The 10280-nt window shown below is 47.3% G+C and overlaps 1 long non-coding RNA gene across 1 annotated transcript; it reads left to right on the forward strand.

Annotated features, from left to right (window-relative positions):
• The first annotated feature begins 1209 nt into the window (after window positions 1–1209).
• On the forward strand, window positions 1210–4213 carry LOC142069719 (uncharacterized). The gene is made up of 4 exons (XR_012665656.1): window positions 1210–1571; window positions 1842–1944; window positions 3052–3117; window positions 3951–4213. It is a non-coding gene; the product is annotated as an uncharacterized LOC142069719 (long non-coding RNA).
• Window positions 4214–10280: the final 6067 nt, after the last annotated feature.

Raw genomic sequence — 10280 nt, forward strand, 5'->3', positions numbered from 1 at the left:
AAGAGAGGTGTTTTACGGAGGAGGAGAACATTAGGAGGATGGGGATGACGTCCCTGCTCCCACAGTCTCCCCCTTCTGTTCTTCTTTCTTGCCACTGAGAACCTCAAAGAAAGTCTGAATACTAGATTAGATAGCTAGATAACCATGAAAAGGGGGTTCCAAGGTACAATAGAGAGTGTTGGGCCTGCTCTATACCATTTTTATGTGAGAGGGTTGGAATTATTCCGTTTTTGCAGAGAATTTTGAGATTTCAAATTTTGGTTTTGTTCCTATTTGTGGGACTCCCTCTCCCCAAACTTCAAAACTCTTTGTGTTAAAATGAATTCCTATTCTCAACCGAGCTCTATTGAAAGCCTTGGGTCCGGGCAGTCTGCTCTCGGTGCTGGGAACCCAGGTGCTGGGAACCCAGGAAACTGTGGGAGCTAGAAGTGCCAGGGAGTTGCAAATTTGAGGGCCAGGGTCCCAGACGCTGTGGGTTTGGAAGCCCACGATCCCAGTCAGCCTGCTAGATCGGCTTCCAAGGAGCTGAATGGGTGCACTGTCAAGACAGCAGGCAGGTTTCTAAGGACCCCTGCCTGGCTTCTGGAGGAATTTCATCAAAATGGAACTGTCGCTAAAATAGTTTGATGAATCAGCAAATTCAAATCAAAAATTCGTGCATGAAAGTGTTTCCGACTAGCTGTAGTTGGAATCCCTCAACTTTAGCGTAGAAGAGATGGCTGTGCGAGGTACGTGATGTGATTGTCCCTTAGTTACTAACTTGTGGGGCTTTCTTGGCTGTAGGAGGACGATGCTCTTCGTTTATGGTCCTTTGTCCTATTTGGCATCCTGGCCCGCCTGACCAAAAGAAAATGGAAGGGCTATTTCGCCGAGCAGGTTAGACAGAGCTGGGTCACACTTCTGCTGCACCTGCAAGACCCGAACCCCAGGGTTTCAGTGGTAAGACCGAGAGTGACTTATTTACTAAGCCAAAGGAATCTTCCTCCCAATGACAGGGGAGCTCTGCTATTCCTGCCTGCTGTGGAGGCCCAAATTCTCCCCTTAGTTCATTGCCCTCCTGCTGAGTCAGTTCCCGCCAGGTTACTCCATGGCTGCCTCACCAGAATCCAGGATAGGTCATGGGTCTGAGCCCGACAGCTCTCTATTCCTGTCTGTCTCTGCACCCCAGGCCCCTGCCTCCCCAGAAGAGAAGAGAGACCTGGTGAAGCAGCTTTCATAGGTAGATCTGTTCCAAAAAGACATTGATGCTACCTCCAGGTTGCAGTGGAAGCTCTCCCCTCTATTAGTCATTCCTGCATGTTTTCTGCCAATTACATCCAGATGAATCCCTTTTTATCCTGGAATAGATGAGCAGGCAAGCAGATGAGTTCCCTTTGAATGACCATAGCACTCAGTAGGGAACAATTAAATGGTGTGACACGCTTTCTTTTTTTCAGGAATGCAGAGCTACGTTTCACCTCTGTGTCCCGTTTTTGGGACTGAAGAGGCTCCAAACTGCAGTGAATGAACACCTTGATAGCACAGCTGAGCTGAAGCCTGAGGAGCTCCAGGTGGACATTTGCAGACACCTTGTGAGTGAGCTGTTGAAGTGTCTGAGATTCTTGACTGGAGTGGCGTGTGGTGGTGTAGAGATGTGTCATGGGTAATGGAAATAACGGTCAGAGTGGGATATATGACTGAGGGTGATGGAAAATGTAAATCTGCCACAGATCCCCATTTTTCCCACATCCACCCAGTCACCTGTTCTTTCTCTGATTTACCTGTGGCTCGTAAAAGCATGTGCTGGCAGTCAAAGGGCACTTCTAGCCAGAGAGAGCTCATGTGTCCCTGATTTCCTCTAGGCCAAAGAGAATGCCGAGCTGCTGGAGAACTTGTACAAAAGCACCATCACGTACTTCTGTAGCAGCTGGGAAGAGATGCGGGCAGTTGCAGCCAAGTTAGCTGGTGAGAGATGATGCCCAGTGTCCCTTTTGGTATTCCCATTGAGGGAGAGAGAAGAAAATCCCACTGTGCAGCACTGAGCTGCCATTAATCTCTCTGTGCCTCAGCTTCCCATACATAAATGGGGATGTTAATATCCCTACCTCTCCAGTGTGGTGGTCGGAGGAAATCATGACTTGCTATAAAGTGCTTTGGGATTGTTGCAGGGAAAGCATGGTGCAGTCATTTAGTAGTAAAGGCTGGGACACTGTCTCGTAGGGCATGTTTACACTTGGAGCTGGGGGTCTAATTCCCAGCTTGATGAGACATACCCGCACTTGCCCTGAGTGCTAAAAAGAGAGAGTAGCTGCGATGGTAGGAGCAGCAGGAAGTTTAACCACCCCAAGTATGATCCCATCCAGACCCCAAAGTCGATTCTCAAGGTGGCTAGCTCCTCCCACTGCTCGTGCTGCTTTACCTACATTCTAATTTTAGCATGCGAGCGCTGTCCGAGCTAGAGTGGGCCAGTCCCATTGAACTGGGAGTGATCTCCCTCGCTCAAAGTGCAGACCCACCCACAGTGTTGCTCAGTGCTCTTCACTACTACTTCATCATTGGGAGGCATGCAGCCCACCTGCCCTCAGCGCCTGCTGTTTCAGGTTCCTGGCCACACCACCTTGTCAAGGAGGCAAAAGGTTCCTCCGCTTTGGCCCTGTGCCCTCTTCTCCCAAGCATACCCAGGTGAGACAGGCAGGCGTTGTGCCCTAAGTCTCACCTATCAGTCACCTTGTGGGATCCCTGCTTAGAACTCACTTATTCCTGGCCCCAGTCCTTTGCTCAGACCACTAGACCAAGACACTAGCTTAGTATGTCTCCAATAACTGACAGCAGTGGCAAGAGGAACACAGACTCTTTAAAGCAAATAGGTTTTGTGTAAACATTCTTAAAAAAAAAGTCTTTCTCATTCTCTTCAGTGTGGACTCTAAACTGCACTAGCATCCTCTTGCCCACAGCTCACCCTTAGGCCCACAGTAGGAGAGGCCAAAGACCTGTCTAGGGGCTGCTAATATCACTTTGCACTCAACAAGGGAAGGTTTTATTGTTGTTGTTTGTTTTCCATTGTGTATTTAGGCATCATCCTGGAACACACAGACAGGCAGCGTATGAAATGGCTGGACCTGGACCATCTGCTGATGTGTAAGTAATAAATACAGCTGAAGTTCTGCTCATCCGTGAGTTCTAAAGGAATTTAGCTGACAAGCAGCTGTAACCGATAGCACTGGTGCAAAGTGCATCAGCCACACGTCAAAGGACAAATTCACTCTTGCCCAGTAGAAAGTCAGCTTTAATTTCCCCTGAAGGAGGAAGCTGCAGAGGGTGTGATGTGAGTCCGTGCATCTCCTGGTTGTCCTGGCAAGGCCCCCTCCGCAGCCAGTGCTATCCACTCTTTGGGCTTTATTGGCTCTCTGTGGACTGCCCAGGTGAGGAGAAATTGTAGCCACTTTCTGCTCCCCCAAATTTCCCACCAGCAATTTTTCTTCCAGTAGGTGCCCTGCATCCTGCACAAAGCAGCTTGGACCTGGCCTCTGTTCAATTCCAGGGTTATTGGAGCTCAGACAGTGGCTCCTGAATAGAGATGGAAAATAAACTTAAAAGTGGAAGCTATTGAAACAATGGACCTTCTTCCATTTACAGCAGAGTGGATGACTTTCTGGTCGAGTCAGGGTCTCCCCGCTTGTTGGGAGCATGGAAGGGAGCCAATGGAGGAAGCTAAAGCTTTCTTTGTATTGGAGAGCTTCTGTAGCGTGGTATTCAGAGGTAGTAAGTCTCCAGCTATTTCCGGCACAGGTGACAATATGAAAAGTGAGGCATATTCATCTCTCATGTATTTTCCACCCCAATAGAAGGACTGAGCCTAGTTTCACATTTTACCATGTGATCATTCTGCTCTGGTACTTCAAGATTCTGTGATCACGCTTAGCTGTGATTTGACAGTCTGTATACTAACATGTTGTCCTGTGTCATTTCAGCTCTCCAGGTCCTCAAGAAAGACCCAAGTCCCTCTGTCCAGCTGGTGGCAACGGAGGTCATAAGTGACATCTGTCCTGGCCGAGTGCTTGGGGACTGAAGCGGAACAGAGACAAACAGAAGAAGGCGCTCCAGTAGTATAAGGGCCCTACCGTCAATCAAACGTTAACCCCACCCTTGGCCCTCGTAAGCCTTGCCCACCGGTCACTGGAAGTCCCAAGCCATGAGGTATTACTTCCAGGGTCAAGGCGGACAAATGACTGGAAGCAAGGTGTGTCATGTGACCCCTCTAAGAACTCCTCTCATTGTCCTCTACCAATTGGGATGGGTTTCGCCCTGATAGGAACGCCCCAAGAGAAGATTTGACCAATCAGGGGGAGTTCCGGGGCAGGATGACCTGTCTGGAAGTGGTTCGTTTGACCCCTCTAAGAATTCCTCCCACCACCCTCTACCAATCAGGAGGGGTTTCAGCCACTGGAAACCACCCCGAGAGGAGGTTTGACCAATCATGGAGAGTTCCGGGGTGGGGTGATCTGTCTGGAAGTGGTTTGTGTGACCCCTCTAAGAATTCCTCCCACCGCCTTCTACCAATCAGGAGGGGTTTCAGCCACTGGGGACCACCCCGAGAGGAGATTTGACCAACTGGGGGGAGTTCCGGGGTGGGGTGACCCGTCTGGAAGTGCTTCGTGTGACCCCTCTAAGAACTCCTCCCACCACCTTCTACCAATCGCGATGGGTTTCGGCTGCAGAGGACCGCCCCGAGAAGAGATTTGACCAAAATGGGGCAGGTTCTCGGATTGGGTGAACCGTCCAGAAGAGGGTCATGTGAGCCCTCTAAGAACTCCTCCCAACGCCCTCTGCCAATCAGAGTGCAGCACCATCACCCCATATGTCCCAGCGCTGGGCTGAGGAAGCCATCTCTTACCAAGAAGACATGTTTTAGAAATTGTGGAAAGGCTGAGAGGAAACATGGACTCCTTTACCACCCCCGTGAGACCTTCAGATTTTGTTTTAGCTCCGAGGACCTTTGGAGTTGTGTGGAGAAAGCGCTACAGCAGTGACAGTTCCGAGGAGGGCCCTTTGACTCAACCGTTGATGGCTACGTCGGAACCTGACCCCAAAATCCAAACCTTTGTGAGGCACCCCAGTGAGTGTGACAGCCTCTCATTGTCCATGCCCTAAAGTTGGAAGGCGATTGTGGCTTGGGGGAGTCACAAGGTGAATGGGAAAGATGGCGCTCAGGTAAATGAATGATTAAGAAGCGACTGTCGATCATGGGGGTGTAATGGGGTTCGGAATCGACCTGGCATTGCATAAATCTAAAAACAGGCAGTGGGGTGCTTACACTGTTTTTTGTCTGAAAATCTCTCAACAGCTCGACGATGCCTTTCTAGAGGCCTTTGAGAAGTTGCACATCGGTAGCCCTGTGGGAGTAAATCCATCGCGCATCAGCTGTTTTTGCTCCTGTCTGAGACCCATATCTCAAGAGGAAAAGGACAAAAATGGAAGAATGAACCAGCTCAGACTCCCTCATGGTAGGGGTCATGGCGTCCTTTGTTTCAGGTGGCTGTAAAAGATTGTGTTAAACCAGGCGATTAATAAAACTTATTTAAATGTGTCAGAATGAACATGTCCCCCTCCATACTTGTGTTCGTAAAAGACGGTCCCAGGAAGAGTCATGTCTCCACAGACGGCTCTGTTAAAGAAAATCTGTTAAACCCCCAGGAAAGTTGGGGGCTTTGACGGGGTCAATCTTCTTGACAAAGAACAGGCTTGACAAAGCCCTGGCTGGGATGATTTAACTGGGAATTGGTCCTGCTTTGAGCAGGGGGTTGGACTAGATGACCTTCTGGGGTCCCTTCCAACCCTGATATTCTATGATTCTATGATTCTTTTTCAAGTGGCCAAAGAGCATCATAAAACTTTAAATAGAAGACAGGTAGGAGCTTGGCTTTCACACCAGGATGCTTACACTTTACACAAACCAGCTCGAATACGTTTTAAAAGAACCAAGACCGTTCTTTCAGATGTGGACGCGCAATGGCAGGCAGATTTGGTCCGTATGCACTGGTTCTCCAAACACAACAGCGGTTTTAAGTACATCTTAACAGTGATAGACGTTCTATCCAAATATGCCTGGGCCTTAGGCCTAAAAGACAAGATGAGTGGTGAGGTATCCAAGGCCTTTAAAGCTATTTTTAGCCAAGGTCGCGTGCCTCAAAAATGACAAACTAATCGGTGGAAAGAATTTTGAAACAGACCTTTTAGCAGATTGTTGAAACGGCACAGCGTTAATGCTTTTTGTTACTGATAATGAAGTCAAAGCAGGGGTTGTGGAGCGATTTAACAGAACTTGAAAAAGATGCGGAGGATGTGGCGATATTTTACAGCCCATAACGCCTTTCGCCACCTTGACCTGTTACCTGACTTTATGAAGAGTTACAACCAGAGCTTTTACAGAACTCTACGTACCAGACCCGCTGATGTTAACCCTTCCAATTCTCTGAAGATATGGAAACTGGTTGATAGAGATGGTTTTAAAATAAAACCGGTTGTTGCCCCTTTTAGAAAAGGCGACCACGTGAGACTCTCTCTAAAACCAAAGGAGCTTTTGAAAAAGGTTGTGAACAGACGTTTACCAATGAGATATTTATAATGGATGAAGCCTTAACCAGGAGCCAGAGACCTGTATACCGATTAAAAGATTACGAGGGTGAGACAGTTACTGGAACTTTTTACCCTGAAGATTTACAAAAAGTAAACCCCAAGGAGACAGGATTTTCCGGATCGAAAAAGTTCTAGCGGAGAAAGGAAAAGGGAGAAAAAAGCAGCTACTGGTGAAATGGTTTGCCGGGGGGACGGGGACGATAAGTTTACCAGCTGGGTGGAAGCTTCTCAATTCTGACGTTTAGACACAAACAAACAAAAAGATTCCTCCTGCAAAGACTGAGGGAGAGAAAAATGAGTGACGGCAGGTGTTACATGACTTTGCCCAGCAATGCCAGCTCTGCAGTTTTTCCTCAAAACACCAGCTCGAACTTTACAATACAGCTAATTAAGCCCTTGGGTCTCCCGGGTGCCTGGAAGGTGGGGTTAGTGGAAATACAACACCCACACAGCTGGAACACTATCCGCGAGAACACCCCTTTTGAAATCACCTTTGAAGATATGGCATAGAGTTTTATCCTACGACGAGGTTATTACTCGTCCATACCCGAATAATTGGATCATATGAACAGTACCGTGGCTCGTCCTCCCCCACCGCCTGAGGTGGTCATGAACTATGACCCTGTGGGTAGAAAAGTTAGCCTTAAATCCGCTGATTTTACTTTTGTGTTTTCTACCAGCAGGGAGCTAGCTAACATTCTAGGTTTGGGCCCCAAGCGCAGCGTCCAAAAATTCCCCTTCTGGGCAGACATCACAGGGGGGGGTTAAGTCCTTGTATCTGCACACAGTTATTGTAGAACACCAGTTTGTGAGGGACTTTTCTGTTCCCCTGTTATGCTGTGTCCCTGTCTGAGGAAGGAACAATGAGTTTGTCACCATCACCTACGATAAACCTCATCACGTTCCTGTCAGAAAACACCACATCGATACCATTACCATTGAAATAAAGACAGATCAGAACAGATACGTCTCATTTGTTGAACGGAGTGGATGTGAAAATTAAACTGACGTGCAGTAAAGACGCTTTCTGTTTAATGGGCAGTGCAGCCGAAGGCTTTAAATTGCGCATTGTATCAGCATCGCTTTTTGTGAAGAAAGTATGGATGGCCCTGAGCGTTCGTCTGGGGCACGCGGAGTCCCTGCTTACCACAAATGCTAAATATCCCGTGGACCGCGTGGGAATGAAAGTGTTCAGCATCCCCGTGGGCAGCAGGGTCAATAACCAGGAGAACCTGTTTTTTGGGACAGTTACCCAAAATGCTTGTCCTAGGGTTTGTCTTATGCCTTGAGTGGAAGTTACACTAAAAATCCCTTTCATTTTAAACATTATGATATTAATTTTGTGGCCTTGTATGTGGATGGTGAACAGATACCAACCAAGCCTCTGCAACCAGACTTGGAGGCAGGATGCTGCGTGAGAGAATACATGAATCTGGTACAGACACTGGTAAACACATGACAGATCATTCTCTGTTAATCGACCGTGAGAAGTTTCCACAGGGTTACATCTTGTTTGCCTTTGACCTGTCTCCTGACCAGGAATGCGCCGATGGCTATTCCCTGATTAAAACCGGGAACCTGAGAGCAGAAATACGTTTTGGGAAGGCTTTAACCATCACCGTCAATCTGATCGTGCATGGGGTTTTTGACAACATCATAGAGAGAAATCAGAGGAGAGACGTTCTGCTTGACTATATGTGAACATGGACACCGTGCAGCTCTCGTGTGTCTTATCAAGGTGCCTTACACAAAAAAGAATTTCTTAGATGTGTTCCCTTGTGATTTGGCTCCCTGGCGACAAGCTGTCTCAGAGACCCCTAGGTTTGTATTGCACATCCACACAACCAACCTGGTGAACACTGGCTTGCCTTGTGTCTGGCGGAGCGTAACGTGGAGAGCTTTTAGACTCATACGGGCACCCCCCGAAGAGCATGTTGTTTCCTAAAAGCATTATGAAATTTTTAAACAAAAATGCCACAGGCATTGTGTTTCACAATAGACAATTACAAGACCCCCGCTCTGTCGCCTGCGACTATCACCGAGTGTTTTTCTTACATCATCGGAGCAAGTGTTTATCTTTTGACCGGATTTTAAAATTGTATTCTAACGACTTAGTGCAAAACGACCGGATGGTGATGAATTTTGTAAAAAATACATTTAAATTCTTGGGCATGCCTAGCCTTGCTCAAAATGTGTTTCAACAAGCCCAGACATGTGTATCTTGCAATGCTTTTTATAGCCAGGTTATCCAATATTCTCAGGCATAACAGACAATGTTTTGTTTGGCATTATCCAACACATTTTTTATAAAGTAACTTTTCCCACAGTTGCTAGGCCCCGCGAGAATTGCAGAAAAGGGGTGTTTCCACCTCGTATCCATTTTAAAATCCGTAGGGCAGGGTTTTAAACCCTTCTCCTAGGACCCTCTTGTTGTAAATGACTTTCTGTGTTTTCTTAAGGGTTTTGGTCTCTATTTACCACTGATTTTTGTTCCTTACGATAGAGGGCTGCTGCACCTCTCTCTTTTTTGAGGTGTTTTCTCGCAGGCCCGTGTAATAGTCCAGGACTAGATCTTTCAAACTGTCAAAGTTGATCTTTTGACAGTTTGCCAAGTTCAGGGTAATACCTTTGACTTTCATACAGGCTTTTCCTCCCGACAGCTTATACCTGTATGTTTTCGGGCCTGCCGACACAAACTCGGTGATGTGTTGATCTGGCGGGATCTCACTCGTGAGGGAATTTAGAAAGAGTTTAGCGATTTGGCATTTAGCGGGGTTAAACCTGATCTCGTGTTGGCACAAACGCACGCCTTCTTTCTGGTAGAAATCGTTCATGTACTTATTTTGTTTTTCTTCGTCTGTGCACCAGCTGGGGTACCCTGAAGCCTCTTGTTTCCGGTGGAGGTGTCATTTGATGAAGTCTTTTCAGAGTACATCAGATTTTTCATTAAAAAGCCAGATTTCATATATTTTTGCCACCGCGTACCCCTTCGCTATGGCCGCGTTCAATTCCACCGTGCACCAAGTCCCCAGGATGGCCCTCTCCTCGTCAGTATGGATGCACATCTCCCGCTGCTCGGTTTCCGCACAGGTTCGGCATAGCGGGAACATAAGCTTGCCACCCACTCTGACAGGTAACAATGGGAAAAAGAAGCCTTGTGTGGGGTACACTTTAACTTTTGCAATTCCAAAATAATTTGCAAGGGGTCCAAATTTGTCATAAACTATATCGGAGTGTTCGAGAGGGTATTCTTTGGTTTTCTTTACAAAAGGGTAGAAGCTGGTAAAATCATAAAAGTGGATTTCTTCCCCGGAGTTAAGTTTGTAATATAGGTGCATAGCGTTTGTCCTTCCCCCAAAAAGAGCATCCCTAGGCACGAGAGGCTAGGGCAACTGGGCTCAGTTTAAAAAACCTGCAAGCTCCCTGTCTGTTTCTTTCATCACTTCCCACTCTTGCTCCCAAAGAGTCCTCACTACAAAACCAAGTTGTTTCAGATAGTCGGTCTTGAGCTGCGTCTTGTAATAAAGAAACCCAAAAGTTGTCCCCGTCATAGGGTTTTGTGCTTTTTCACAATGACAGGTGGCACAAGCATGGAAAAGAACACCCGTTAAACTGTAAGGCTGTGTGTACCCTGTCAACACTGGCATAACCCTCTAAAGAGTAGG

This window comes from Caretta caretta, chromosome 20, assembly GCF_965140235.1.
Source record: "Caretta caretta isolate rCarCar2 chromosome 20, rCarCar1.hap1, whole genome shotgun sequence".
Classification (NCBI taxonomy): Eukaryota; Metazoa; Chordata; order Testudines; family Cheloniidae; genus Caretta; species Caretta caretta.